This window comes from Myotis nattereri (genome assembly GCF_964212035.1).
Source record: "Myotis nattereri genome assembly, chromosome: 3".
Taxonomy (NCBI): Eukaryota; Metazoa; Chordata; class Mammalia; order Chiroptera; family Vespertilionidae; genus Myotis; species Myotis nattereri.
The window spans coordinates 60055915-60064283 of NC_138077.1; positions in this window are offsets into that span (position 1 = coordinate 60055915).

Below are 8369 nucleotides of genomic sequence, written 5' to 3' on the forward strand. Positions count from 1 at the left end.
ATTGAACACACTGGCCAGGGCAACACTAACTGTTTTTATCTCCGTTTTCTAAAGGAGGAAACTGAGTCCAGCAAGATACCCTAACTTACTAACTTTTGCAGAGCTCATAGGAAGCCAGGGTGAGAACTGGGTCTGTCGACTGCCAAACCCTCGATCCCGGCTCCTCCACTTGCCTGTCGTACTCACTCTTACCTGGTGTCAGTCCTCACCAGCTCTGGAATGGCTCGGCCTCCTCATCCAAAAATACCTTTTTCACAGTCTCAGAGGAGTCCTTCGGTTCTCTCTGAGAAATGTAAAAATTTGGCATATAGTAAGAGACCCTAGAGAAGCGGAGTACAGCAGGAAAACAGTAAAACAAACCACCCCTCCTTCCCCCTGTGGGCACCAGAAGGCCATGCCAGGGCCCCTCGTGGTGCCCAGGAGCCACCCCACATCATTCAGGAGGGACTGGCGTGGGATTTCTCTCTTCAGAGTGTTTTGTTTAGCTTGCTGGTGCACCTAGGAAGAAAGCCTCTGTAAGAAAGCCAGGCATGTTAAACATTCTTCATAGCCAAACAGCACCACAGCCGTGTCTAGCCACGTGTTTGAAAATAGCTCTAAAAATAATATCCTGAGCAGCTCCTATTTGCCCCTTCCCAGGAGAAGGTAAACAAGTAAAATCAAAGGCAGCTGCTGCTCCCGCAGCCTCTTCCTGTATTTGTTTCCCTTCACGGACAACCCACTCCCCACTCCACCCCTGCTCTTCCTGCTCCCCACGGTTCCTCCATCATTTGCTCTCTTCTGTCGAATTAGACACGGGCAGCACCAGTCACTAATATTTTTTGAGTAATTATTTACACTTTAGTATGGATTAACTTTTTGTGTAATACTGCCCATTTGGCATTTTCATAGTTGGATCAGTATTCTCCAGTAACCAAACTAAGGGGCTGGGAACTGGAAGAAGACAGCGGAGGTTATACTAAATGACTTGTCAAGGCCACGGCGACTCCATACCTGAAGAGACTGTAGATGACTAAAATGGAGCTCACACTTGTGGGTTTGGGCCATTAGATGGCAATTATGCCCCTTTCAATGTGGCACCTGACCCTGACAGCAGGCCTGTCCCTGGAACAGTGCGGTCTGACTTTGATGTTTTCTGGTGCAAAGATCTTTGAGAAGCTCATAAATACCCGCTTTCATTGTAGCAATCAACTCTTTCTTATCACTCAGAGAAATAAAAATGAGAAGAGAAAACCCTCATAGCTCAGTGGGAGCTCCATCTGACCAAATATGTATCTAATTTTAAGCAAGAGCCTTTGCTCCCCTTTCAATCACCTTCCCTACTCAGAAACCCGTGGTCCTGGGCACTCCTCTTTGAAGCTGCTCTCTCTCCCCAGCCTTTCCCTCAAGGAAGCCTGTCAGGACACTGGTTTAGATTCCTCTCATGCCTTCAACTCCACCCAGGAAAGTCCTAGCTCCCATGCCTCTGTCCTGTGAAGCTTTTTCTAAGTCCTTTCCCAAACCTTAGCCCCAGCATGTTCAAAACAGATATTGTCATCAGACTACTAAAAAGTTAATACATTGTTATTTGCTCACGTGTGGCTTCCTCACAAGACAAGAAGTGTCTAGAGAGCAGGAATAAGGTTTTCTTTGTTTATTTCTGATTCCCACAGTGCCCAGCCCAGTGAGCTGCCAATGACCACCTGGACAGCAGGTAGAAATAGAAAAGAACCCTGTTACCTTTTCTGAAAATCCCAGCTGTCCAGCACTAACCATTATCCAGTCACTGAACAATTTCCCATCATCTCTTCTGCCCTGTCCTAGGGACTAAAGACCTGAATCATAGTGGGTGGGTGAGAAATGAGGTGTGTTTAGGTGAGTATTTGAGGGGGTGGTTAATGTGGAGTGGGGTGGAAATACTGACATATGCCTGGGTTCCTCTAGAATACTATCCAGTTCCATTATCTCTGCTTGCTCACAACGAAATATCTGGGAGAAGATTACAAAGGCCAAGTAGATTAAGGCCATTCCCATTTGTCTTCAAGGTGACTTCCTTTGCAGCTGTAAGAAAATCATGTCCACAGAAGGACATAATTTGGAACTATGTCCTGGAATGTTTTCCATCTGCTCTGCTTCCTTCAGAGTCTTGCCATTCAAACTGTGGCGCTCAGACCAGCTATATTAGCATCACCTGGGAACTTGCTAGAAATGCAGAACCTCTGTCCCACCCAGATCTGCTGAATCAGAATCTACATATTTACAAAATCTCCAGGTGATTCACATGCACATTAAAGTGTGAGAAGACTCATCTACAGCATCCCTTGAGGCCATAGCATTTCATAGTGTATGTGGTGTCTCTGTAAACTCTGGGGTGCTCTGTCTAGTCCCAACAAGTCAGGGTCATAGTGAGATTAATCAAATCCTGAATGCTTTAGGTGTTCAGCAGAAAGCCATTTATTTGACAATGTTAGTGCGTTCAACAGCCCTGACATTTCTAGATACTGGGAGTTGGCCATAAAGCCCCAACTGGTGGAAACCTAGACTCCAGACTGAAGTCTCTATCAGGCCCTCAAAAGATCCCTCAGCATTAACCAGGCCGTGATACCTGCAGTCATCTGAGGTAGTGTATAAACCAGGTAAAGACAAAATGAAGGATTTCTCATAGGCTCTGAAGAACCACTGCAGTCAAGGTGAGGTTTTCTTAACAACTGCATCAGACAAGTCTGAAAATTAGCAAGCCACTTGTGGGTGGGAGTGAGGGAGTCATGTGACCTGTGGAGGGCTACAGCCTGAGCTTACTTGAATGATATTCATGAAGTCTGAAGAGACCACTGACTAAATCATGGTAAATCCCAGAAATTCTCCAAGCAGTAGGCCCAGCAAGGATGGCCTGGGCCTGACCTCAACCACACTCTGCTTTCGGAAATTGCAGCAGGACACTGTGTGTGTGTATATATATACTATATATATATATATATATATATATATATATATATATATATATGGTTTTACAGTAACCATACTGTAAACAGTTTAGGAATGTTTTTATATTTATTAATTTTGTGGTAATAGTTTAATAATAACTATATATATTTGTTATTAAACTGTTCCCACAAAAGTTGCCAATAATTCCTTCACCTAAGTACAACTATTTTTATCTATCATTCTTATGTGCCTTAAAATGACAAATAAACACATCTGAATATAACTCATGTTGTTGTCTCCGGCCACACCTGTCTGAAATAAAATAAAGTCACAGTAATGGTAAAAATGGCATTTCTCTGGCTCTGCTGTCACCTTCAATTTTGGGAAATCTAACCACTCTCAAATTCCACCCAGCTATTTCTGGGAGTCCCTAAACAGTGGTGGGCTGGGGGTGGTCTCTTGTGTTTAACCAAACAAGGATTGTTCAGTACAAAGTCATCTCTACCATCCCTCCACCCCTCCCTGTTCTGGAAGGTTTGTTATTTTCGCCTGCATGTTGCTACACCCAAACTGTAACTCCTTCCCCAACATCCCCACCCTATAGGTACCTGCTGAAGCTTACACGGTCCATTATAGATACAGAGTCATCTCGAAGTTCCCCCCTTCCCTTTATCACTGTAGGAGGGCTCTCAATGTCTTCCAAGCCTCTGGTTCTTCAACATGAGCCCTGTGTCCTGGGCTGATGAACAGACTGAGTTAATGATGAGGTGCTGCACTTGGAATCAGACAGTGGGGCACACTCCCAGGCAGACCCACAATGATGGGTAATCGCCAGTGCTATCTGTAGAGGTTGTACCCCATCCAGAAAGCCCCTCAGGACTCAGGTGATGGATAGTAGTGTTAATGAGGGATAATCTTAAGATTACTTTAATTATTTAGCTTAAAATTTACAATATCCAGCTTTAATGATTAGGGGTGACAAATCGTGACATGCTTCACACACTGACATCATTGGTAAGAACCAGAAAGCGGGATGGCTTTTGCTATAGGAATTCAAAAGATTGACTCGGCTGGGCTGAGAGAGAAGACTTCCTACAGAACATGAGATCTGAGCCCAGATTTTAGAGAAAAGTAAAATGGATATGGGTAGGAAGAGCTGGTGAACCCGTTTTAGGTAGAGAAGATGGTATGAACACGGGCACAGAGGCAGACAAGCATAAGATTGTTCAGTGACCCATTGGCCTTACCTACGGGTTCATGTAGCAACAGTGCGAGATGCGGCTGCAGATTTGGGGCTGCCACACTGAAGAGCAGTCTTAATACCAGCTCAGGAGGCTGTATTTTTCCTAAAGTCACAGAGAGGTATAGGAAGATTTTGTGCATGTGAATGACATAATAAAATTGGCATTTTAGAGAAAATTGTTCTGGTGCTTGTACTCAGGAAATATAAGAAAGAAAATGTGAAAGATAAACACAAGTACATTTAATTATACCAGGTCTTTGGATTTTTTTTTTAATCTTACTCTAAATTGCTTGTGCAAGTATAGTTGTTTCTAATTCTAGTAAAATGTATCATTAAGTACATATTATTCTTGACATTTTAAAAAATTCTATTTTTGATGGCAAAGAAATTTCACTGAGTGGAGAAGCACTCTTTGTTACTCTACTAACCATGTTTGTAAGAAGCTGCTTAAAACATCAAACTAGGTCAAATTTACTACAATATTAGACTATATCTAATTTACCTGTTGCTCCATTAGAAGAAATAGCTTTCAGTGACAATAAATTCATCAGAGATATAGAAAAAATGGCAGGTATTCTGAATCAAACTTTTGGTTAGGAAACCAGAAAATATGAGGTGTGTGTTTCTAATGTGTACATACATTTAGATAACTTCCTAAAAATTGTTTTTTCCTCAGATGTGTCTAATATCTGCACATCCATTTTTCCTATTTAAAAAATAGTGATCTTCCTTAAAAATAGTTACATTCATGTTAAGCTTTTTGTTTGATTTGTTTTGATTTGGTTTGGAATTGGTCAGAGTTTTGTTTTGCATTATTACTTTAAAAATATCCTATAGGGGAAAAATGAGACTTATGTAAAACTTTAGACAATTAAAAAAAAATTGTATCTAAAAAAAATATATATCCTATATAATAAAAGGCTAATATGCAAATTGTCCCCTCAGGAGTTCAACTGCTCGCTTTGACGGGTGCTGACCACCAGGGGGATGGCACGGAATGAAGAAAGGCCCCAGCTGGCAGCTGGAAGGTCCCGATCGGCCCTGATCGCCAGCCAGGCCTAGGAACCCTACCCATGCATGAATTTCATGCACTGAGCCTCTAGTTATAAGTAAAAAGGAAGATTTAAAATTTTATTTTGACTTTCTATACTTGGAGACCTCCCCACCTGATGGGAGCAGATGTTGTCTATCACTCTAGAAGTGGGAAGCTCAGATTCTCACTTTCCCAGATCCTCTGTCCTTGAGTGTGGGGAAATGTCCCAAGCCCTGCCAAACAGACATGAGCTCCCCGGGCTTTGAAGCAGGGGTTATTGTCACAAAATGGCAAGTATCCATTTTGTGACAGGTGAAGGTAGAAGAGCTTCCGGGTCAGCAACGGTGGTGCCCAGCTTTTAAGGCGGCCAGTACTGTGAGCCATGGTGACCAGGGGTTAGTGGAAGCAACGCAGTGTCCTCACCAGACTGGTTCCAGGTACAATTTGGGGCTCACTCGTTACTGACTTCCTTCCAACTTGGTGTTTTTGTGAGTTCCCAATATCCTTTCAATAAGTTTCTCTTCCATTGAAATCAGACTTGGTCAGTTTCTATTACTTGCAAGAACCTTGGCTGGTACAACAAGTTCATTGTTTAAATTTAAAAATGTATAGAGCCCTAACCGGTTTGGCTCAGTGGATAGAGTGTCGGCCTGCGGACTGAAAGGTCCCAGGTTTGATTCCGGTCAAGGGCATGTACCTTGGTTGCGGGCACATCCCCAGTAGGGAGTGTGCAGGAGGCAGCTGATTGATGTTTCTCTCTCATCGATGTTTCTAACTCTCTATCCCTCACCCTTCCTCTCTGTAAAAAATCAATAAAATATATTAAAGAAAAACATATATTTTTAAGAAAATGTATAGAGCCCCAGCCAGTTTGGCTCAGTGGGTAGAGCGTCAGCCTGCAGACCAAAGGGTCTTGGTTCAAATCTGGTCAAGGGCATGTACCTCAGTTGTGGGCTCCTTCCCAGTCTGGGCCCTGTCGGGCTGTGTGCAGGAGGCAACCAATCAATGTGTTTCTCTCATATCGATATTTTTCTCTGTCTTTCCCTCTCTCTTCCACTCTCTCTAAAAATCAATGGAAAAAATATCTTTGGGTGATGATTAAAAAATAATAATAAAAATAAATAAAAATGTATATAGGCAAGGAAAATACCACTCATAACCTCCTTTATGATAACATCCTTGAACTTTTTGTGTATATAGCCTTTCAGAATTTGTCTTTTACATCTGTATAAAGCAGGTCCTCAAATAAAGTAATTTTGTTCGACATCGTTTTGTTATCTTGTTGATGAGAGGCTGTAGGAGCTTAAAAATTAACCTGTGTTAAAATTGGTTTTGTTATATATCACTTCCTGCAGTTCCAAGAACCTCTGGATAATAGTGGGGACCTACTGTACATTAAAATATAGTGCGTGCGCACCCCCCCCCCGCGCCCCCCCCCCCCCCCACACACACACAATGGTTATTTGGGATGTTTTTGGATGCAAGTAACAGAAAATTCAAATTGTCTATAGCACATCTTCTGTTCTTGGGATCCTGTCCTTTAGCCTTACATAAGCCTCATAAACGAAACAGCACAGACGTACCTCTTAGCCATCTTTGATGAGTCTATCAGTATCGTTTCATAGAGCCAGGAGGTTGTGGACTCTACTAACCACAGAAACTGCCTCCTGGCTGAATGTGCTACCAGCAGCTGCCTACAAAGCTCTAGGCTTTGTGGACCTGCAGAGGCCCACCCACAGGAGGGTCCCGAGGACGCCCAGAAGAGCTCTGCCGTGGCAAACGCCTCCTGGGCCACATCATCTGGATCCATGACACCCAATGATTCTCTTCCCTGGTCTCATTGCTAAGTTTCCCATGGGTTTTTCCCACGCTTGTCCTTTCCTGGGCCTGACATATTCTATGGTTGTTCTTGAATTCTGTCCTTGAACCACCTTTAATTCCACCCTTTTCTCATAGACTTTCCTACCTTCAATTGCTCCATTGCCTTACCTCTGCCAGTTCCTGATTAGTGATTTGGTGATCTGGGTCCCACTGCTGGATCCAGGTCAGGATCCTTGGTCCCTGAGCCCCATGCCATTTTTCCTTGTGCCAATGGGTACCCTGTAATCCTGGCAAGCCTGAAAAAGAAAAGTAGCAAAGATCTATATTAACATAGATGATCTGGGAAAATTATGGGCTAATTTTTGTTTTCCTCTTCAGATGTCTACACTAAAAATTTATATTTGTTAAATTGTAATAACTGTGACTAAATGTAATCTATTGACTGCTAAATAGTTTATCTACATTAATAAATCCATATGAGGGGGGTAAGAGATCAACTAAAGGACTTATATGCATGCATATAAGCATAACAAGAAAAAATAAATAAATCCATATGAGTATAATGATTTTTAAAGTGTATTTTAAAACCAACTGGCCATTCTTTTTTCCCTTTAAGGGTTGGCATGAATTGTTCCAGTTGGTGTAGAAAGGATAAAAAGAAATTAAAAGGTTGAAATATCTGCCAGTTATTGGTGCTCTACTAATTGCAGAAAGGGCCCCTTTGTTTTAGCTTTTAGGGGGCTTTAAGGAGTCTAAATAAACACCAACATCTCCCCTATTCCAAGAATGAGAGTCCTTGAGTGTGGGTTGGGGAGCCAAAGGGAGAGATAGAAAGTATGCAGGATAAGCAATATCTAATGTCCATCTAAACCTGCATTTTACCCCAAGTCTGCAGTGGATTCTACTCTACTGTATAGTCAGATGTCTCATGTGAGATCTGGGGAGATGAAAAATAGAAGGAGGATCACATACACACACACACACACACACACACACACACGAGCTGAGGTTCATATTGGGTCAGACAGACAGAACACAGGAAAGAAAGAGCTGCCAAGGGTGAGATGCAAATGAGATGGTGGAAACGAGAATTGGAGCCAAACAACTATCCAACAACATGACCCTCCTGCCCGGCTCTCCTGGATGGCAGAGGGCAGCGCTGCCTCCTCAGAAGGCAGGGAAAGTAGATGAGGGGCCAGGTGTTTCTCAAGTCCTGAAGGACAAAATCACCTCTGCTGACATTGGGGTTCAGGCATTGAATATTTCACCTCCAACAATCTACGTTACTTTTCCAGGAGCTGGTGATTACCTCTGTCTCTATTTTGCTGCTCCACAAGGAGTCACCTACCCAACAGAGAAAAAGAACAA